General features: G+C 41.3%; 1 long non-coding RNA gene across 1 annotated transcript in view; it reads left to right on the top strand.

Moving 5' to 3' along the window:
* Positions 1–7,979: 7,979 nt before the first annotated feature.
* The window catches only part of LOC137634486 (uncharacterized), a 22,657-nt gene continuing 9,516 nt past the window's right edge, over positions 7,980–21,120 (top strand). The window contains exon 1 of the long non-coding RNA XR_011042516.1: positions 7,980–8,208. This is a non-coding gene — a long non-coding RNA (uncharacterized lncRNA). The remainder of the gene's footprint in view (positions 8,209–21,120) is intronic.

Genomic DNA, 21,120 nt, shown 5'->3' with positions numbered 1-21,120 from the left:
CTGTGTTTCACAGGTTCCCTAAGGACAAAGAACGGTGAGCACTAACAATCTGATACATGAGATATGTGCTACTAATGAGTAAGCCCCATTGATATTGGATATAAGATTAAGGTCAAGGCATCCGCAATACACTTTTCTCAAACTTTTTCATTTGGTCATACAGCTATTGAAATAATGTTTGTTCCAACACGAATACTTACCTCGAACTACTTTCTTAGGAGTCACTGGTGATCACCTCTCCATCGACCAGAGTTTTGAGTAAGTTAACCCCCCCCCCCCACTCCGCGCTCTAAGTAGCCTTACCCCCGGCATCAAGGAATGTGCCCCGAGGGTAGGATTAAGGTAGGTCGCTTGCTTGCTGGGTCAGCATCCTCATTAAGTTCTCTGGTCGCGAGGCGTTCACAACCCTCGCTCTCGTATCTCTGTCGATCCTTTGTGTGCGTTCTGTGTCCCACGTGTTCCCAGCGTGGCAACTTGCGTTTTTCCATGTGCTTTCCCAAGTGTTCCTGTGCGTTCACCTTTCAACCGTGTGCTTACCCAGTGTTTTAATTGATTTCCTTAGTGCTTGTGTCGTGCGTTGTGTGCATTATGGAGCAGATTCGCCGTTGTCCTGGGCCTAGAGCCGGGAAATCGTGTGGAGCGTTCCTCTCCAAGCCCGAAGTGGATCCTCACTCCCTTTGTTCCTCCTGTAGGGGAAAAGTTTGCTCATCAGCAGACACGTGCCCCGAGTGTGTAGACTGGAGCGATATACAGTGGGTACGCTACGGTACCAAAAAGAGGAAATCAGCGAAACGTTCCCCCAGGAAAATTAGTGTTTCCTCGCCGATACCGTCACTCAGTGAGCGGTCCAACGGGGCCTCGGTTTCGCCATCCCCTACACAGAGTAGGGGGCGAGGTAAGTCTAGTGTGGTGGTTGAACAAGGCGTCCTATCCCAGGAGCCCAGTGTTAGTGCAGTGCCAATAGCGGGCCCCTCTAGGGCTAGTGAAGGACCCAGTAGTGCGTCCGGAGAGTCGGCCCTTGTGCTAGGGGGGCACGCTTCCTCCTCCGACCCCTTGTGGGGTAGTAACGCGGTCTCAGTGTCACCGCCACCCTCGTGGGCCTGTGCTTCTGGTTCCTCTTTAGGGGGAGACAACCAGAGGAAAGTTCGACCTTCAGGTAACGATGCCTGCGGTTGGAGGCTCCCGAAGACGCCAGGTAGGTAACCCCTGAGGATGGATGTGACCCTGGATCCCTGGCTCCCGGGCATGGAACGGTTTGAGTCGTTCCCAACCCTCCCCACGGAAGTTCCTGATGACTTCCTCCAACCCTCGACCTCTGGCATTCAACGCCCGAAGAAGTCCCCCGCAGTCCCCGCTGGACACGTGGTGAACACAGTGTCGTCTGGCTCATCGGACGTCTATTCCTCGTCAGAGGAAGAGGTCAGGGTGAAACACCGCCGTCGCAGGGAGCGGTCCAGGAGCGAGCGTTCCCGGTCGAGGTCGCGCTCTCGTTATAGCAGGAAGCGCTCCCGCTCCCCGAGCCGTAAGTATAGGAGAAGTGTATCTCCCGGTGGCGCCTGGATCTACGTATCGTCGCGGGAATCGAAGGTGCTTCGTTCCCCGGACCACCAGTCCAGTGAGCGGTCCCCAAGGCGGCCGCCCTCCAAGCACAGCCTTGACCCTCGCGACCTGGCTCGCAGGAAAGACCTCTCGATAAAGCATAAGTCCTCGAGGCCTCCGATTCACCCCGCCCAGCGGGGGGAAACGCGCTTCTTACCAGGCAGCCAGGCCGAACCAGCCCAGCTGGTGCGGCCTTCAGGTCGGAAGGAACGGTTTCCGCTGTCGGGTCAGCCCACGGGAACCGCGCCCTCAGCACCCAGAGCCTTCGGGCGTACGAGAGTCCCCGCTGAACCAGCGGTTCCTACACTATCCCGAGCCCCTGGTGCGGTCTTACCCGCAGATGAGGTCCAGTACCTCGGCAGGACGGCGCCCCTGGCCCCGAGGGCTAGGCGTCCAGTCGGCGTGCCCGGTAAACCGGCTCCCCCGCCCCAGGCCGAGACCTCGGCTGACGGGGGGGAGGGCTCCCCGACGGAAGACTCCGCCTACAGGAGAGTGGTTAGCCTGATCAGAAGGCACCACGAAATAGCTGAACCTGCAGCTACAGATGGAGATTCCTGGAGGTCGAGCCTGCCGAGAATCATGCAAACTCCCTCCCAACCTAAGTCATCCCTGGCACTCCCTCTGGCCCGAGATCTAGTTCTAGGGCAAGAGTACATTGACAAAGTGGTGGCCAGCAATGCCAAGGCTCACAAGACCCAGAGTGCCTCTAAATTGCTCCAGGGCCTCAAAGCCCAAGGGAAGGTCTATGTGCCCGAAGGACGTCGCCCAGGTCCTTGTAAAGTGGAGACGGCCGTGGACATTCTGAGTCAAGGCGTCTCAGACGACAGAGCCTCTTCGGCCCCAGTCTGTTTCTCACCAGCAGAGGCCTCCATGATGGAGGAGATGTCGCGAGACTTGGTTAACGTCTGGTGGACTTACACGTTGGTGGGTGTTCAAGCCTCCTTCGACCCCGAGGACCCTGATCAGCAAGGCCTAATGAGGGACCTCATTACCTCCTGGGGTAAAACCCTCAAGTTCCTAACCTATCAGTCTCTCTTCCTTACAGCCAACTGGGTTCTCCGTAAGCGAGACACTGTTCTTACGAAAGTGTCTCGGAAGGTACCGGACAGGGAGGCGCGAGCAATTCGCAGCCTGCCCCTGTGGGGAGAGTCTCTGTTTCCTCTGAAAGAGCTAGAGACCTTAATGGAAAAGGTCTCGAAAAAGGAGGAGGCCAACGTCACCAGACCGGCAACTTCTAGGAGACCTCCATACAAGAGGTCCGTCTCGGACAGCGCCGCGACGCCCCAAGCCTCTTCCAGCGCTACGAGGAGAGAGGCCCCCTCTTCCTCCTGGTCCTCAACACCGCAACCCTCCCGCAGGGGAGCTGCAGCGCCCTCAAGCTCCTTCAGGTCGGGTTACTCCGCTTCTAGGAGAGGCAGATCAGGCCGCCCCTCTAGAAGAAGGTAGAGTGGGAGGCCCCCTATCCCCGCCCAAGCCTCGGGTTGGGGGATGCCTCAGACAACATTGGCAAGCATGGAAGGCTCAAGGGGCAGAGCCTTGGACAGTGTCCGTCCTAAGGGAGGGCTACAGACTCCCGTTCCTGACGAATCCACCCCCTCTTATTCCGGCCAACCGGACGGAATGGCTAGCTCCCAAAGATCCGTTAAAGAGGACCGCCCTTCAAGAGGAGGTATCCTCCATGTTAGAAAAGGGCGCCATGGAAGAAGTTCCTCTCCCAGGGCCAGGTTTCTACAGTTGCCTGTTCCTGGTAGAGAAAGCGACGGGGGGGTGGAGACCGGTTATAGATCTGTCAGCTCTCAACAAGTTCGTCAAGAAGACGGACTTCAAGATGGACACTCTAAAGTCAGTCCTGCTGTCCTTGAGGGAGAAAGATTGTATGATGACCGTCGACCTCAAGGACGCATACTTCCAAATTCCGATCCACCCCTCGAGTCGGAAGTTCCTCCGGGTGAATTGGGGTTCCCAGATCCTGCAATTCAGGACTCTGCTTCGGTCTGTCAACAGCGCCCCAGGTGTTCACGACAGTCTTCACGACTGTCTCAGTGTGGGCTCACGAACGAGGCATCCGCCTTATCAGATACCTGGACGACTGGTTGCTCCTTTCCGCCTCAAAGGCCCTCTTGGAGGAACAAGGGAGAAGTCTCCTCCAGTTTTGCAGAGATCTGGGGATTGTCATCAACCCAAAGAAGTCAAATCTATCCCCGTCCACCAGAATGAACTACTTGGGGATGACATTGGACACCATTCAAGGAAAAGTTTTCCCTTCGGAGGACAGGATAAGGAACCTCAGGCACATCATTCAGCCGTTCCTATCAGAACAACCCAGGAGAGCGAAAGACTGGCAGAGGCTGATAGGCCACCTGGTCTCATTGAAGAAACTAGTTCCCCAAGGGAGGATAAAGCTCAGATCCATCCAATGGAATCTCAAGAACCTCTGGTGCCAGACGGACTCACAACAAGTGCTAATTCCAGTCCTTCCAGACACAAGACCCTCCCTGGAATGGTGGCACTGCCAATCGAACTCCCTCAAGGGGATGCCCTTCGGGACCAGCCCTCCAGAATTACTTCTGTTCACAGACGCCTCCAACCAAGGATGGGGAGCCCATCTCCTCGACGGAACGGCACGAGGTACCTGGTTGGAAGGGGAAAAGCAACTCCACATCAATATCCTGGAGTTAAAAGCAGTCCAGAAGGCGTGCTTACACTTCACAAGTCTGCTAAAGGGAAACACTGTGGCGTTGATGTGCGACAACGCCACGGTAGTAGCATACATAAAGAAGCAGGGAGGCTTGAAATCGAGGGAGTTGTGCGATCTCACCATAGAGATTCTGAATTGGGCAGAGGAAAATCACGTGGTGTTGTTAGCAAGGTTCATTCCCGGGAAGAAAAACGTTCTGGCCGACGGCCTCAGCAGAATGGGCCAGATAGTAGGGACAGAGTGGTCCCTTCTCCCAGAAGTAGCCAGGCTCATCATTCAGCGTTGGGGTTCCCCGGTGATGGACCTCTTTGCAACGAAACTCAACGCCCAACTCCCAGTCTATTGCTCCCCTGTACCAGACCCGAAAGCAGCCTTAGAAGACGCTTTTCAGCACAAGTGGGACAATCTGGATGTGTACGCTTTTCCCCCTTTCACGTTGATAAGACAGGTGCTCAACAGAGTAAGGGCCGCCCGAAACCTAAAGATGACTTTGGTAGCGCCCTGGTGGCCGGAGAGGGAGTGGTTCGCAGACCTAAAAGACCTAACGAGTCACCCGCCGTGGCCTCTACCCGCCAGGTCAGACCTTCTGCACCAGCCTCACTTTCTCAAGCTCCACGACAACCCACTCTCCCTTCGTCTTCACGCCTGGAGACTATCCAGCGGCTCCTGAAGAAAGAAGGTTATTCTCCCTCCACGGCTAAGAGAATGTCTCTATACCTGAGAAAGTCGTCAGCCGCGATATACCAGGCAAAATGGGCCTCCTTCACGAAGTGGTGCTCTGAGAGGCACATTAGACCTCTTAAGGCCTCTGTCCCAGACATAGCAGATTTTCTGGTGTTTCTTAGGGACAAAGTAGGAATGTCAATTCCAGCCATAAAAGGGGTTCGGGCTGCCTTAGGCCAAGTCTTCCTCCTGAAGGGCATCGACCTGGGGGCCTCGAGACACATAGCGATGCTTGTCAAAAGCTTCGAGCAGTCTTGCCCCCCTCAGGCGAGGAGGGTGCCCCAGTGGGACTTAGCCAAGGTCCTGAAGATGCTGTGTCGTCCCCCCTTTGAACCCTTGAAGGATATCGTAGACAAAGATCTCACCCTCAAGGCCGTCTTCTTGCTGGCCTTGGCGTCCGCTAAGAGAGTGGGAGAGATCCATGGACTGTCATACGACGTCTCTCACTCAAAGGGGTGGAAAGAAGTATCCTTCAAGTTCGTGCCTTCTTTTGTGGCCAAGACTCAGAACCCAGCAGTCTGGGACCCGAGGTTTGAAGGTTTCTCAATTCCTGCCATCCCTAAGACAGGCAATGCAGAAGACTTAAAATTGTGCCCAGTGCGATCAATTAGGAAATACCTGGAAAGGACAGTGCATCTCCGACCAGGCATCAAGAGCCTCTTCGTTTCCACAGGTATTAATAAGAAACAAGTTTCCAAAAACACCATCTCCTTCTGGCTGAGACAGGTTATCGCCAGAACCTACAAGGAGGATGCCAGGCACTCCCAGACCTCATGACATCAGGGGCCTGAGCACCTCCTTAGCCTTTGAGAAAAACATGGCAATAGGGCAAATCCTGCGAGCAGGTACTTGGTCGAACTAGTCAACCTTTACTGCCCACTACCTCAAGGACTACTCAAGAAAATCCTTGGATGGGTTCTCCATTGGAGCAGTCATCTCCGCCCTCCAAGCGGTGTAATGGTAAAACCCCAGGCGCATTCAAGACTAGCGACCGGTAGGCACAAGTGCGGTTTCCTACCTCCTACCCAGTTGCTTACTTGCCTCTTCGGGGAGTACCGTCTGTTCCCAGAAAATAACACATTCTTCACGGCTACGCTTTGAGAAGGAACGTCAAAAGAAGTTTTTCAAAGGGTGAGTACTTAGACACTAACGTGAATTTTTGTGTAGTTACCCTCGCTTCCGCTCTCTAGTAGGGCCCGTTATCCAGAGGCCTTTTGGCCTCCACGGCCGGGTCAGTGGGTCAGAATAGCACTCTCTCCTCCTAAAGTGTAAGTCTCCTAAGAAAGTAGTTCGAGGTAAGTATTCGTGTTGGAACAAATAAAAAATTTTAAGTAATTTTTATTTTTCCTAACATACTTACCGAGAACTACTTTCGGGTAATGGCCCTCCCTTCCTTCCCCGAGTGCCTCTCTTCCCTTGCTAGCATTATGCTAATTCAATAGAACTTAATGAGGATGCTGACCCAGCAAGCAAGCGACCTACCTTAATCCTACCCTCAGGGCACATTCCTTGATGCCGGGGGTAAGGCTACTTAGAGCGCGGAGTGGGGGGGTGTTAACTTACTCAAAACTCTGGTCGATGGAGAGGAGATCACCAGTGACTCCTAAGAAAGTAGTTCTCGGTAAGTATGTTAGGAAAAATAAAAATTACTTAAAATTTTTGATATTTCTCAGGAGCTGACATATTTGGCGTTAGGAACATGTTTAGTGGTAAGTATTATATTCAACTTTAATTTAACTTAAAAGTGTATGAATATTTCAGCATGTTTGCACACCTGAATAGCATTAAAGGAGTACACTGCTTCAACGTTTTATTTTGTTAGTGTTTTTGTCTTCTTATTTTTTCTGTTTCCTAAATAAAGACTAACATTTTACAGTATTTGTGAACTGTATTTGTTTGTATTTGTATTTTCATGAACATTGAATGTGTGTTCACTGTCTGTGTTTTCTATGTTTGCATACTTGCTTTGTCTTATGTTTGCACGATGTAGGCTATTCAATTCATGAAGAAATCCTTTTTAAGTATTATGTTTTCTCATATTTATGATTATATTAGAGTTTATTTGCATGTAATTCATGTCGTAATTTTAGCTTGCTTGTTTATTTATTTTTTATTTTGGTTTACAATTTTTATGTACAATATTTACTGTTATTTTTTCTTATGTATAATTTATTAAAGTCCCTTTGATGTGAGGTATCTTTCATTTTTGGTTTACTTGTATGTTACCTTATTTCTATTTCCACCCCCTTTGATTATTTTTATATGATTCAATTTAGTGAGTTATTTTATTCATTTTGTTTGCATATCTATAGATTTGTTAGTTTATATTACTAAAGAGAATACATGAGTGCATCATGCATTTCCATTTCAATAAAAAAAGATTACAATTGTGTTTTATATACACCTAATATCATCCTACAATGGCTTACAAACTGTAATCAAATGTATGACTACACATCACATATGACTAAGTTTAACAAATGAGATATACAGTATATTTTATTTTATTCGGACGTGATATTGTATAGAACATTTAAAAAGGATTGTAATATACAATACCTGAAATTACAAGAAAATTAACTAAATTATAAAACATAGCTATTATGTTTTTGGAGAAACAGACAGAAAAATAAGGATATGTATTCTTAATCTATAAATGTACCTATTTGTAAAATTACAATTTAGTTATCTAAAATTTAAGAATGTCATAAATATAAGAATAAAATATACTGACGTAGTAATGCAAATTATGAAATAATATGTCGCAAAATTTACAACCGAACTCCACCATTACAGCCCTGAATGTTTAACTGTTCACTTAATAGATGGAGCCATTCGTTTCGGATGGGAGTATCTGGCATCTTTAAATAGCATACCCATTTGAGTGCTATTGGGAATTTGGGCTCAACCTCCCTATCTGTGTCTTCATTCAGTATGTATTGTACTATGTAGTCTTTGACTTGTCAAGTATTGAACATCATGTCTTTGCTATCTTTATTTAACATTAAGTGATAGTGTTCTAAGCCGTCTTATTATGTTACACTGTTCGGGAATATAATTTTCCCGTGAAGAATCGGTTAGATAAGAATATCAATACTTTTGTCCAGACCAGCAGAAGAAAACCGAAGGAGTAACACCAGCCCTTCGGTCCCCAGTAGGCGAAGACCAATATCTTGATGCAGTAAAAGGTAAGTTTATGCACATTTAATTCTGTAGTTGTGACGACGTTTACACATGTAAAATAAGGTTTCCTATGCCACTTAATATTTCCACATTTGACTTTGGTACCAACAAATGGCGGCAACCCTAACCTAACCCAACCTTACATGGTTCATTAGGAAGGGTTGAGGTTGAAATGGGTAAACTTATAGTTTAACACGGGACAACATTTGTAATAAAAAAACATTTTTCTACAATTAATAGGGCGCTTTTAATGAATTCGACCTTTATTTTCATTGCAAGTAAGCCATTCTCTCGCTATCCACCTCCCTTCTCAACAGACAGCTGGAATCAGGGACCTATGTGTGTGGGAAAAACAGGAAGGAACTGGAACAATTACTTTGAAACGAAGGTAAAATTCACTGCAAACACATAAACTATGAAAAAGTTTGTTCACTAAGGAAACTTTGGTAAGGTTTTACAGTTACATTGCCCTATATATATATATATATATATATATATATATATATATATATATATATATATATATATATATATATAGGTATTGTTGTACTGTATTACAGGGCAATGTAAACTAGTTTTTTCGGCTAACCGGTATTGTACTGTATTATTGAAAAAACTAGTTTACATTGCCCGGTAATACAGTACAACAATACCGGTTAGCCTACCTTTTGAGTAGGATTCGCCATCCCCTAAGTATGAGAAAGAAGTTTGGTACTAATACTGCCCTGTAGGGATGTCCAAAGATTACAGATACGGTATCTTATATTCTTAAACACGAAGGGCTACGACAATTTTACCATCCACCATTACCGCAAATTAAGTTAAAAGTATGAAGTACGAAAGTAAGACCTAGAGGTCCTTCTCTCTGTCCTCAAAGTAAGACCTTGAGGTCCTTCTCACTGTCCTCAAAGTAAGACCTTGAGGTCCTTCTCACTGTCCTCAAAGTAAGACCTTGAGGTCCTTCTCACTGTCCTCAAAGTAAGACCTTGAGGTCCTTCTCACTGTCCTCACCTACAAGTTCTTGTAGCAGATAATTCTTCAATTAAGTGATGTAGAAGCAATTACGCACTTATTCTGATTAATCTCCTCAGATGTACTGCACTGATTAAATGGAATGTCACAGCGCTTATCACTGGGGGAAAAAATCTAACTCTTAAGGCGAAACTGTCTAATTTACATGTTTCCTTTGGAAAAGGTGACTATAACAAAGTCAGTAAAGTCAGTGTTGCTAGATCGGGTAGTCTAATAATCCACAAAACTCCCGTTGAAAAATGGCCAAAACAACCCCATTTCCGCAAGCCGGTTTTATTGTAGTGTATTACAGGGCAATGTAACCTAGGAAAAATACTACTTTTTCTCATAGAAAAAATTACGCTCCCTTCGAAAATGACACTTGTTCCCGTCGAAAATGAATAGTTTCAGAAATAGCCTATATATACATCTATATCCTACGATAATGGGGGACCCCCTGTGGGAACTCGGGGTTTTGGGTGGGGAAAACATACTGGGGAAACGATATATAATCGTAAAACAAGCCTTTTCTTCTCTATACATTAACTTCTTGAATGTATAATAATCAGAGGAAAATACAAAACAGTATATCTGAATAAACTTTGGAGGCGCCGTTGTAAAGATTGTCTCATGAAAAAATACAGTAACCAGTGCTGCCAACGTCTGATGTAGATCAAATTTTAGCTTTCCATGCTATCAGGGTTACCAGGTTTTCCAAATGAGAAAACGCCAACGTCTGATGAATTGCACCTTTAAAAGGCCACCCTGATACTAGGAAAAGGTCGAATATACAGTATAGCATTTAAGTCTAACCAATTTCAAATAGGCCAAATTTAGGTATCTAGCATGGAAAGAGGTCAAATTTAACTTTTTTGGTCCGAAAAAGGTCAACCTGGCAACCCTGCATGCTATCATTACCACCCGTACGTTCTTTCGTTCGTGCATACCAGTTACGTCCTGCGCTGAAACCCCTCCCCCCTGTGCAGAAGCTTTTCCCCTTCCTATTACTCGTTTTATTATCCTATTCCTTTTAAAATCATCTCATTTTATATTCCCATTCAATATTATTTATCATACATGAATACTTTCTCTGGACTAGTTTCCCTATACAGTTCATTCATGTTTACCCTCTACACTCCGTTGTTTTTTTGTTAACCAATCACGAACGGGTACCTATTCAAAGTTTACACAAGGGGGTTGTTTACTGATATTTCCCTACCCCCTTCCTTTGTCTCTGTTCATACCAAATCCTTTTCACTTGTAACCTTTGACCTAGTAAGGTGTCCGTCATTTCAAGTGAGGTTTATTTTTTCTTATTTTGCGATGGAGGAAGTTATAGATACTTATAACGGCTTCAGTATTCCGTTCCTAAAACATTTGCTAAATTCCATGGTGATTTTTATTATTCTTCAGCCAATGGTTATAATTTCCTGAAATCACACATCGTAATTCCTCAACCCTTACAGTGCCCCAAGTGCCGTTTCCCTCCTATCTTACAGGAAAGTCTTTCACGTATTTTATTGTAATACCGAAACCATCACTCCAAAAACCAAAAAGAAAAGTCGTTGTGGTTATACCGTTACTTATTATAAAGGTTCATTTTTGGGAAAAAGTCGTCTACCCCCATGGAAGATAATATTAATTGCAAAAAGGTAAGTCATTCCTCAATAGTCATATGTATTTTGTGACCGGGGAACTCCTAGGTTAGGTTAGGTGGGTTTGTTAGGTTCTGTGCCCTTTTTGTACTTTTTATATATTGTGTAAAACTTATTTGGGAAAATTATTTAAAATACGTATGGAAATATCTAGCATTACTATCGCTAGTAATGTCACCCTACCGTTGGTAACGCTGTGTATCATTCGTAACATGGAGAATTTTACCGTCCTCAGTAAATACCTGAGATTTGTGACCTGTCATACTACTAGGTTAGGTTAGGGGGGTTTGTTAGGTTCTGTGCCCTTTTTGTACTTTTTATATATTGTGTAAAACTTATATGGAAAAATTATTTGAAATACCTATGCAAATATCTAGCATTGCTATCGCTAGTAATGTCATCGTACCGTTGGTAACTCTGTGTACCATTCGTCATCGTCGGTAACACTGTGTATCATTGGTAACGTTGCTAATGTTATCGTTCGCATCACATCCGTAAGGGAAGTGTTTATATTTAAATATTTTAACCCATCCTATATGACAACATTGTTTATATTTAACAATATACAATATATGTTTTCCTGTAGGAAATATCGTGATTTCACCGGTGTTCACCTTCATTTCATCCGTAATAACATCAACCAATTCGACAACTTAAAGTTAGCCGAATAGGTTGATCTGTTTGTTTACGAGTGAAATGAAGGTCAAATTCGGTTAAATCACGTTATTTACTATAGGAAAACATATATTTTCTGTTCGAAATCACACCCTGTAATACAATACAAATTTACCCCTCTGCCATCTGGTGCTATCTTTGACAAGCTCAAAATGCTAAGTAATGATCTGCTCTTTATATCAAGAGAAATTAAAACAACGTTAAAGTCAAGACGTTGATCAATAATAATTCAATTTAAGACAGTTTGCTATTCCTAGCTTGATTGTTTTCATTGGGTAAATTTACCTATTTTCACTTTTGAATAATTGTGCATGCAGCTAATTGTTTACTAGTTTTTGTTCCTACACTTTATTATCCCATGCTATGAAAAGGTATAATAATAATAATAATAAAGTATAGTGTCTGTTCCGTTATTCTGATTTAAGGCCGATTCACACGACCCGTTTTCTTTCCGACAGGCTGGGTGGTGGCTAACCTCCGTCAAAATGTTGTACATTCACATGAGGCGTTCCGTATCCGTTTACCAGCGTGCGGTTTTCATTGTATACTTGGAATCTGTCACGTGAACACCGAGTAAATTACGATAATTTTTACACTATAAGATGTTGGTTGATAACTGTGTTGATAAAATAAGTTATGGAACTTCATTATACTTTATGCACAGCCAAGAATATTAGAATTATGATAAATCTACCTGTTTTATTTAATGCCTCTCCAGTCATTTTCCATATCTTTTATTTATGTAAATTATTTCTATACATCTTGTTTGCCATATCAAATATCTCCTCATATCCTTGAAAAGGTTCAATTAACCTCTCATACATGGTGTAAACAACAAAATAACTAATTTCTATGACTCTATATTATGAGGAAAAGTCGGGGTTGTAGGCCACAAAACGAACGGGTACGATACAGGTCCTCATTCACACAAAACATCATCCACCCGTTGGTTGCGACGGATGGCTAACGGCCGTCAAACCGGACGAGGTTTCTTGGAAAGAAAACCGAACCGACTCGGACGGCTGACGTCCGAGGGCCGCCGTCTGCCTAACGGGTCGTGTGAACAGCTGCAATTGAATACACGTAAGAAAGCTAGACGCCGGTTAACCGACTGCCAGCCTGTCGGAAAACGGGTCGTGTTAATCGGCCTTTATCCGAATTCCGGGTTTTCTTCATAGCTGCCTCACTACATATGGTGACCATTTTATAAGGTTTCTCTAATCCTGGATCGTGGCATAGCTTGTGTTATAAGGGATTTCACGTGTCTTTCGAGCACATCATTATTGTATTCACTAGCTAAATGGGTTTATTCGGTAAGAATTGATAATAATAACAATGTCAATCTTGATAATGATAACCAGAAAAATGGTCTATTGCTTGACTACTGGATATTGGTACGACTGTATACCGTTTATCTCGCAGGGGTTGGTAGCCCTGCAACTTGTCCAGTTTACTTTTGTTGTGCGTCTTCGATGTGGTTGGACAAATTTTGTAAAATTTCCTCTATTCTGATACTCAAATTACAAGTGTTAGGTACGTATTCCATGTATAAGCAAACGAAGGTGATTGGGATTTATATATTACCGTTAAAATGTAGTTATTTTGATATCTATGGGAAGGTAAATAGAAGTTTTTGTAACTTCCGATTTTCGGCCGTTGCCTTTACAATGCTGCCATCAGTGAACGTTACTAATTTTTAGAATGATCAGAAAACCTGAAAAAAAATATTCTAGGAGAGTAAATGTTGCATTTTCAGAAATATGTGTAGTTTGTAAATGGTAAAGATAATAATAATATAGTAGGGTAAGGCAATTTTGGACAGAGGCTTTTTGGACAAGGCAAATATTGGACAGATACAATATCTCTAAAACTATTTATAATTTTCGAAAACTATAATGCTATTATAAATTACCAAACCTTCTACTTTATAAATATAAGTATTTCTGTTTTTTAAAAAGTATTAAGTACCCCTAAAAAATTGTTGATTATGGGTGTCCAATAATTGCTTCACCTTCATTTTAGGGTTTCTCAGAAATGATACATGCAATTATTTTTTCTAAAAACAAATTAGTGGATGATGCTAAAGGAAGGTTTACAATAAAAAAAATGAATGAAAAAATTTGGAATATCTAGCGTCCAATGTTGCCTCGCCATGAAAAATGGTAAGGCAATTTTGGATACTTAATTAAAAAAAAAAAACATCCAATTCCTAATGTTAAGTTATTTAGTAATAGATTTTGTAAACTATCTATCTATCTATCTATATATATATATATATATATATATATATATATATATATATATATATATATATATATATATATATATATACATACATATATACATATAAATATACACATATATTCTTAATAATTTGACTAGAAATATAGATAAATGATAGTTCTTTGAAAATATTTTCTGTCATTTATTTCAATAGCAAATCATATTGATTTATAAGAAGAAAAAAAAGTTTTCTTTTCATAGAAAATGATAATCAAACCTATTACTAATGAGAAAATAGGGACAAGTACAAAATTGGAAATAAATGTGAACAATTCAATATTTACTATAGCTAATTACGTGACAATTTAAATGCTTGAATATATGACGGGTCTATTTAATTCTACCAAATGCTCAAAAAATGGCTTCAGTTCTTTTAAATATGGCACTAAACATTCTCTTTTAGGCATGGGTTCCATAAATAAAGGACCATTAATTCCATCTGTAATTTGAAAATGATATGTATCCGTTTGGTGCTCTGGATGATACTCTACTCCTGATGCCTGGCAGTTGATCTTACTGGAATTCGTATGGACCAGCAGGGGTCACTTGCCTTATTTAGATAGGCACTGCGCATCACTAAGAAACTGGCTATTCTTCGATGAATTTAGCCAATGAATCCTCTGGATTTAGTTAGTCTATGGAAAGCGAAAATGAAAGAATTGCCCCCAGTCCCGGGCGTAGCTGGTTGCTAAGAAACTCCCGGTTTGTAAATACTAAAGAAAAATTGAAAATTGGTAATTGGAATGTTAGAACCATGAATCAAACTGAGAAGTTACAGCTAGTAGAGAAGGAATTTGTGAAATATAGTTTGGATATCTTGACCCTAAGTGAAACACGTTGTAAGGGGATTGGTAAAGAACTCTAAGACCAAGGTAATACATATATCTATTCAGGAGGAACAGATGGAGTTAGAAGAGAAGGGGTAGGAATAATGATGATGACAGCAAGAGCAGAAAAGGGAATAACCAAATGGAGAGCTGTAGATAGCAGATTGTTACTTACAAAAATTAAATGAAAGCAGTGCAATATGAGTATTATAGTTTGCTATGCGCCAAAAAATGATTCCTATGAAGAAAGGAAAGATGAATACTGTAAAACTGCAGAGAATAATAAATGAGAACCTAGAGAGATATGAAAATTGTGATTAGTGACTTCAATGCTAAAGTTGGAAGGAATAATCAAGGGATAGAAAATGTGATGGGTATTGAGGTTCTTGGCGAAGTTGCAAATGAAAATGTGGCACATATAAGTTATTGTTCAACAAACAATCTTGTTACTGAAGGTCTCTTTTTCCAGCACCAGGAGATCCACAAATATACATGGACTTCACCATGTGGCAATTACAAATATCAAATAGATCACATAGCCATTGATAAAGAGAGAAGGAGGACTCTGAGAAATGTAACAAGCTATAGACGTGCAGATATTTGTAGTGATCACCAGCTCCCCATTGCCACACAAATATTCAAACTGAAAGCACCCAACAGAAATGTAGATAGAATACCTAAGTTTGATACAACTAAGCTTCTAGAGGATGAGCACAGAAATCTTTGTAACTGAATGTAGGAATTGATTTACAGTCTTAAGAGACTTTAAAAGACGAAGTTTTGGGACATGCGGTTACAAGGAGAAAACCATGGGTATCAAATGGTACTTGGGATACTATAAAAAGAAGACAAAGACAGAAATTGATTTCTGAAAGTTTTCGAGGAAGTAATGAAAATTACAAGGCAGAGCATGCCCAGTATTTCAGTATTGATAGTGAGGTCCAAAGAAATATCAGGAATGATCGGAGAGAATATTTAGACGAAAGCAGATGAGGCTGACAAAGCTAAGAATTCAGGGAGTGGCTTTGTTGTAGGAATTGCTCATAAAATTATTAATGAAATCCCTAATGGAAAAAAGAAGCATATACCAATCAAAAAGAAAGATGGATTTGTTATAACAAAAGAAGATGAAGAAAGGCAACGTTGGATTGAACACTTTTAAGTGAGGTCATGAATAGGAAATACGAAGGGAATAATTTGGTTGATATACCTGAAACTGATGAAGACCTTGATGTGCCCATGAATGAATTAGGTGTGTTTGAAGTCGAAGCTATTCTTAAAAAAACTCAAAAGATGGAAAGCCCCTGGATACGAAGGAATAACTGCTGAGATGATATTGCCTGAAAATGAAGTGACTCCCAGATTACCTACAAGATTATTTTGTAGAAAGTGGCGTGAAGAGGCAAAGCCTTATGTATGGGAACTAGGAGTGCTGGTGAAAATGACAAAAAAAGATCTGACTGATTGCAATCATCACAGAGGCATCACACTTACGTCAGCTGTCATGAAAATATATAGAATGCTCACTCTTAAGAGACTAGAGAGAAAGATTGATGAAAAGCTGAAAGATGAACAAGCAGGATTTAGAAAAGGTAGAAGTTGTACTGACCAAATTTTCATTTAAGACATGTGGTACAACAATATGTAGAATATAGAAATCCACTTTTGATGGTATATGTGGGCTATGAAAAAGCTTTTGATTATGCACTCTGGCAAATTTTGTGGAGAGTCCTGCATCATAATGGAGTTCCTCTCAAATATGTAACTTTAATTGTCTGTTCATGAGCATAGCAAATGCAAAGTTAATGTTAGTGGCGTCATATCAAACGAATTTCCAGTGAACAGTGGAGTACTCTAAGGGAATGTGTTGTTACCTACGTTGTTTATCATCATAGATTTTGTAATGCATAGATTGGTTGGGGATGGTGGAGAAGGATTGGACTGGATTGGTAACATCAAATTAGCAGACCTAGAGTATGCTAATGACGCTGTCCTAATTAGCAGAACACCACAGGGCTTGGAAAGCTTGCTTACCAGAATGCATGAAAAATCACATAAGGTTGGGCTCGAGATAAATAGAAGAAAGACAGATGATGAGAACGGAATATGCAATGGAAGATGAAATATCTCTGGAAGGAGAAAGGATTAATGAGGTAGAATTATTTAAATATTTAGGAACTATGATATCTAATATAGGAACTTTAGAATTTGAGTTTAATGAAAGATTGAAAAAAGCAAATCAGACGATGGCTAGGTTAAGTCCAATTTGGAAATCATGTCGCCTAAAATTATATACTGTTTAATAATCAGGCTATATATCAGTTTAGTGAGATCGGTGTTACTGTATGGACGTGAATCTTGGTTTATTAATGAAACTCATTTTGTAGATTTGAGAATAAAGCCCTCAGAAGAATATTGCGTGTTAAATGACAGGACAGGATTAGAAATGAAACTAAGAGAGGTTACTCGAGCGCCATATATGGCTGAGATCATGGTGAGGGGTAGATAGAGATGGTTTGGGGATGCTCGTTGTTCTACCTAAGAGAGATTAGTTCACCAAACTTTCAACTGGGCTCCACAAGGCACTAGAAGAGTTGGAAGACCCAGGCCTACATAGCTGAGGACTATAAAGCATGAAGTAGGAGATTGTGATTGGAGAAGTATTGAATTAAAAGCTGAAGATAGAGACGACTAGCGAAATCTAATTGAGACCCTTTGTCTCAATAGGCGTGGGAGGAGATGATGATGATGATGATATGTGGCTTCAAGCATCTAGCTCAAGGCGAGTCACTTTGCCTCCTTCTTCCTCTAAAAACTCTTTTGTTGCTCTACCAATGCAAAGTAATGGACATTCCTTAATATCTTCCACAATGATTTGAATTTATTTTTTATTTCTTTTATTTTAGGTATGAATAAATCCTGATCATTCACTATCGAGACTATCCTAGCAGTTCCATTATTACTATTTATTACCCTGGTCAATTTATATTTTTTTGTATTTACGTTAGTATTTACAGACACATTTTTTCTTAAAGAATCGAGAGATATTTGGTTGCTTTGTATTTCCATTATTTGTCATGTTTCTATCTCTCTTTCTTTGTGTTTTTCCTTTTATTTTTCTTCATTTCATCTTTTTTTCTTAAATCTTCGATTGTATCCCTTTCTTTTGTGGGTAAAAGTATCTGTTTGATGGCTCGTTCATAGTATGAGGTAACAATGGTAAAAATAAACTGGATAGGTACAACTTAGGACGAATATTGTCTATGGGATCAGCTTTGCCCCTCCTTGATGTATTCATCATGCTGTTCACTCTAATGTTGCTGCATTTAACACCATATCAAAAAGGCAACATGGCAGTTATCAACATGGATATTAGCAGGAACAGTGAAAATATATTCTATTTCAATTCCTGAAATTTTCATTTGGATATGTGAATTATTATAGGAAGAATGTATATTGTAGAGTTTTTTTTTTTTTTTTTTAGCATTTGGGGTGACACCCCTCTCGAGGATGTTACCATGTTTTGGTCAATCTTCTTGAAGGTTTCACCCCCTGAGTGTGAACAGCTTTAAGAGTGTCCCCAATATTATATAACTTTTTGAAAATCATATCATAACCATCGCTCTAGAAAGAAACTTTTTTTTTTTTTTAAATGTAACTCTCGGGGTGTCACTCACTTATAGGGTGTCACCTTGGGCAGACACCCCCTTTACTGCACCCTTTATGTCTTATTTTGAATTTTTATGATTACATATATGCAGATTTATACATAAAAGTATATTTGTGTGCTCGAATACAAAGTTTGATTTACATATTTATAAAGTAACGCAAAATTGGACAGTTTTCAAAGGCATGGTCGGGCAAAATTGGTCAGGCAAACTTTTCAGGTTTTTTTTGGTGAGGCAAAATTGGACAATCTTTGATTACGGACTCAAAAAGTCTATAATATTTGTCTAGCATATTTATATGGATAGGGACCACAAATTGTCATAGTTTGCTCAACTGAGTGTTGACGCTTAACGGAGATACAGACGTGTCCAAAATTGCCTCGCCTTTAAGATATTTTTTTTTTATTGCTGAAATATAAGAATTTCTAATTCTTTGATGATTATGAAACAAGTCATTTTTATAGATGAGACCTCCCTCTCTTGAAAACTTGTTTGGTATTTGGTCATAAATTATTAATTTAGATTTTGTACAAAGGTTACTAAAAAGGTGTCCAAAATTGCCTCACTCTACTATACTCGAACTGACGCTTAACTTTCCAAATTTAGATTCAACCTCGCAATGATTTCATTAAGTAAAAAAGTAATTCCTGTGAAAGAAACTAGATTATGTAATTGCCATTATTATTTGATTAACGTGTGTTTTTCAGTGTCGTGAGGGAAACGATATTTATATGAGGAACATAACGCTTGTGAACGTTTAACAATTGACCATTATGTTATATTATAATAAGCTCATGTAATTTTGTAAGCCTATTAAGGCCATTGGTTTACTGTTCACTAGGCCTACTGTTGTCACAGCCAGTATTTGTTTTAATGTCATCTAGATAATAGAGGGGTTTTTGTTTACTTTTTTTAATACTAAGTTGGATGCTGGTTTTCTTTAGTTAATAAATTCCTTTATATAAGTGTTACTGAAGGCTTTAGACCTAGGCTAGTCAAAAGCATTTATATAGTGTTCACAAAAACCTTCTGATTTGTTGACCACGATTCGCTTTCCGTTATTTCATACAAAATTCCCAGTTTACGAACTTGACCCTGGAAGGTCTGTCCCACCAGGACCAAACCTCCTGCTGCCCGTGGCAAGGAGTCGAAAGTTTCCCTTCGACAGGAAGTTAAGAATTCGATTACATCTCGCGATGGACGTCAAACTGAGTTACGCTTCCTGAAGTAATATCCTGGAGGGAGTCGAGAAATAAACTATTGGAGGAGTCCTGAGGGATTCTTTGAAAAAGTTTAAAAGATCCTTCGAAAGTTTTCGTATATGTTTCCTTCGAGTCCTACACAGCGAAGATTTTATAAGTCGCGTTTGATAATCACTGTTTGAACTTGTCGGATTTTTCTGGCACTTTTGGCCTTTCGTCTTTTGAGAGACCCATCGGTAAAAAGGGCGTGGTACCTGCAACTTCATACATATGACTTGTTGTGAATCCGGACGGCTGTACCTTTGGCGTTACCACCTCCTTGTCGGTAACGTCCCTGACTGGTGTTCCCCAGACTGGGGTTCGAGTCCCTCTCAAACTCGTACTTCCTTTAGTCTCTGCAACCTCAGTATCCTTGTGAGCTAAAGTTGGGGGTTTTGGGGTAGCCCATTGGTCTACCGGCTGAGTCATCAGCAGCCCTTACCTGTCCCTCTCTGGTTCTAGCTTGGGTGGAGAGAGGGCTTGAGCGTTGATCATGTGTATATATGGTCAGTCTCTAGGGAAGTGTCACTGTCCCTTGCCTCTGCCATTCATGAGTGGCCTTTAAACCTTTGAAAAACTGTAAATAGTCAGCTTGACCATGTATTTTGAAGATTCAAAGGTCACTCATATATGGCAGGGACAAGGGACAGTGACATTGCCCTAGCTAACGGGACAATGCCCCAGAGACTGACTATATATATACTTATGATCAGCGCCCAAGCTCCTTCTCTACCCAAGCTAGGATCAGGGAGGGCCAGGCAATGGTTGATGATGACTCAGCAGGTAGATGTAGAGGTTTACATATCCCCCCTCCCATCTTTAGCTCACAAGGATGGTAAGGTTACAGACACTACGAGAAACTATCAAGCTTAAGCGGAGATCGAACCTCAGTGTTGCAGAACGCCAGGGGAGGACGTATTCAATAGGCCACCACAACCAGATTTTTCTAGAGTATTAAACCTATACATTTGTCGGTACTTAGCAATCAGAAAAAAACAACGTTTCCATTTGCCTTGATTCTTATATGGCCGCCATCTTAGATCTTACAAAGTGGATGCTGTGGGAAAAAGGTTTTCCGCAATATCTTAGCCTCTAAATAACAGAAATATGATTTTGACAGATAAATCACAATTTTCAGGGCTAAAGAATCCAATGGTATCAAATTAAATAAGTTAGATTTAAGAATAATCTTATTCGAATTGAAAATTAAATATTGTGTTTTAGTGGATGTTTCACACATGAATGTTACATTGTCTATTACAAACTATCATGCGCCTCATGACAGAGATTTATTCTTTCAGACAACCAAGCAGTCTATTCATATCATCATCATTATCATTAGTTTCCTGCCTGTTTTGTGTCCTCATCATTCTGACTCTCACTATCGTACTGACAAGATTATCGTAGGTTAAGTTCTTTGTTCTGCAAGAACATCTGGCAGAAGAACAATGTTTTGGATTGGCAGCTAGCCGTCTCTGTGATGACTTTGGAGTTGGTAGGGTATCTGTTGTGGTTGGTTTCAGCTGGTTATTAAACTCCTTGTAGCCATTCTACAAG

Source organism: Palaemon carinicauda, chromosome 44, assembly GCF_036898095.1.
Source record: "Palaemon carinicauda isolate YSFRI2023 chromosome 44, ASM3689809v2, whole genome shotgun sequence".
Classification (NCBI taxonomy): domain Eukaryota; kingdom Metazoa; phylum Arthropoda; class Malacostraca; order Decapoda; family Palaemonidae; genus Palaemon; species Palaemon carinicauda.
Note: the sequence above shows the minus strand (reverse complement) of the source record. Positions and strands in the feature narration are given on the sequence as shown.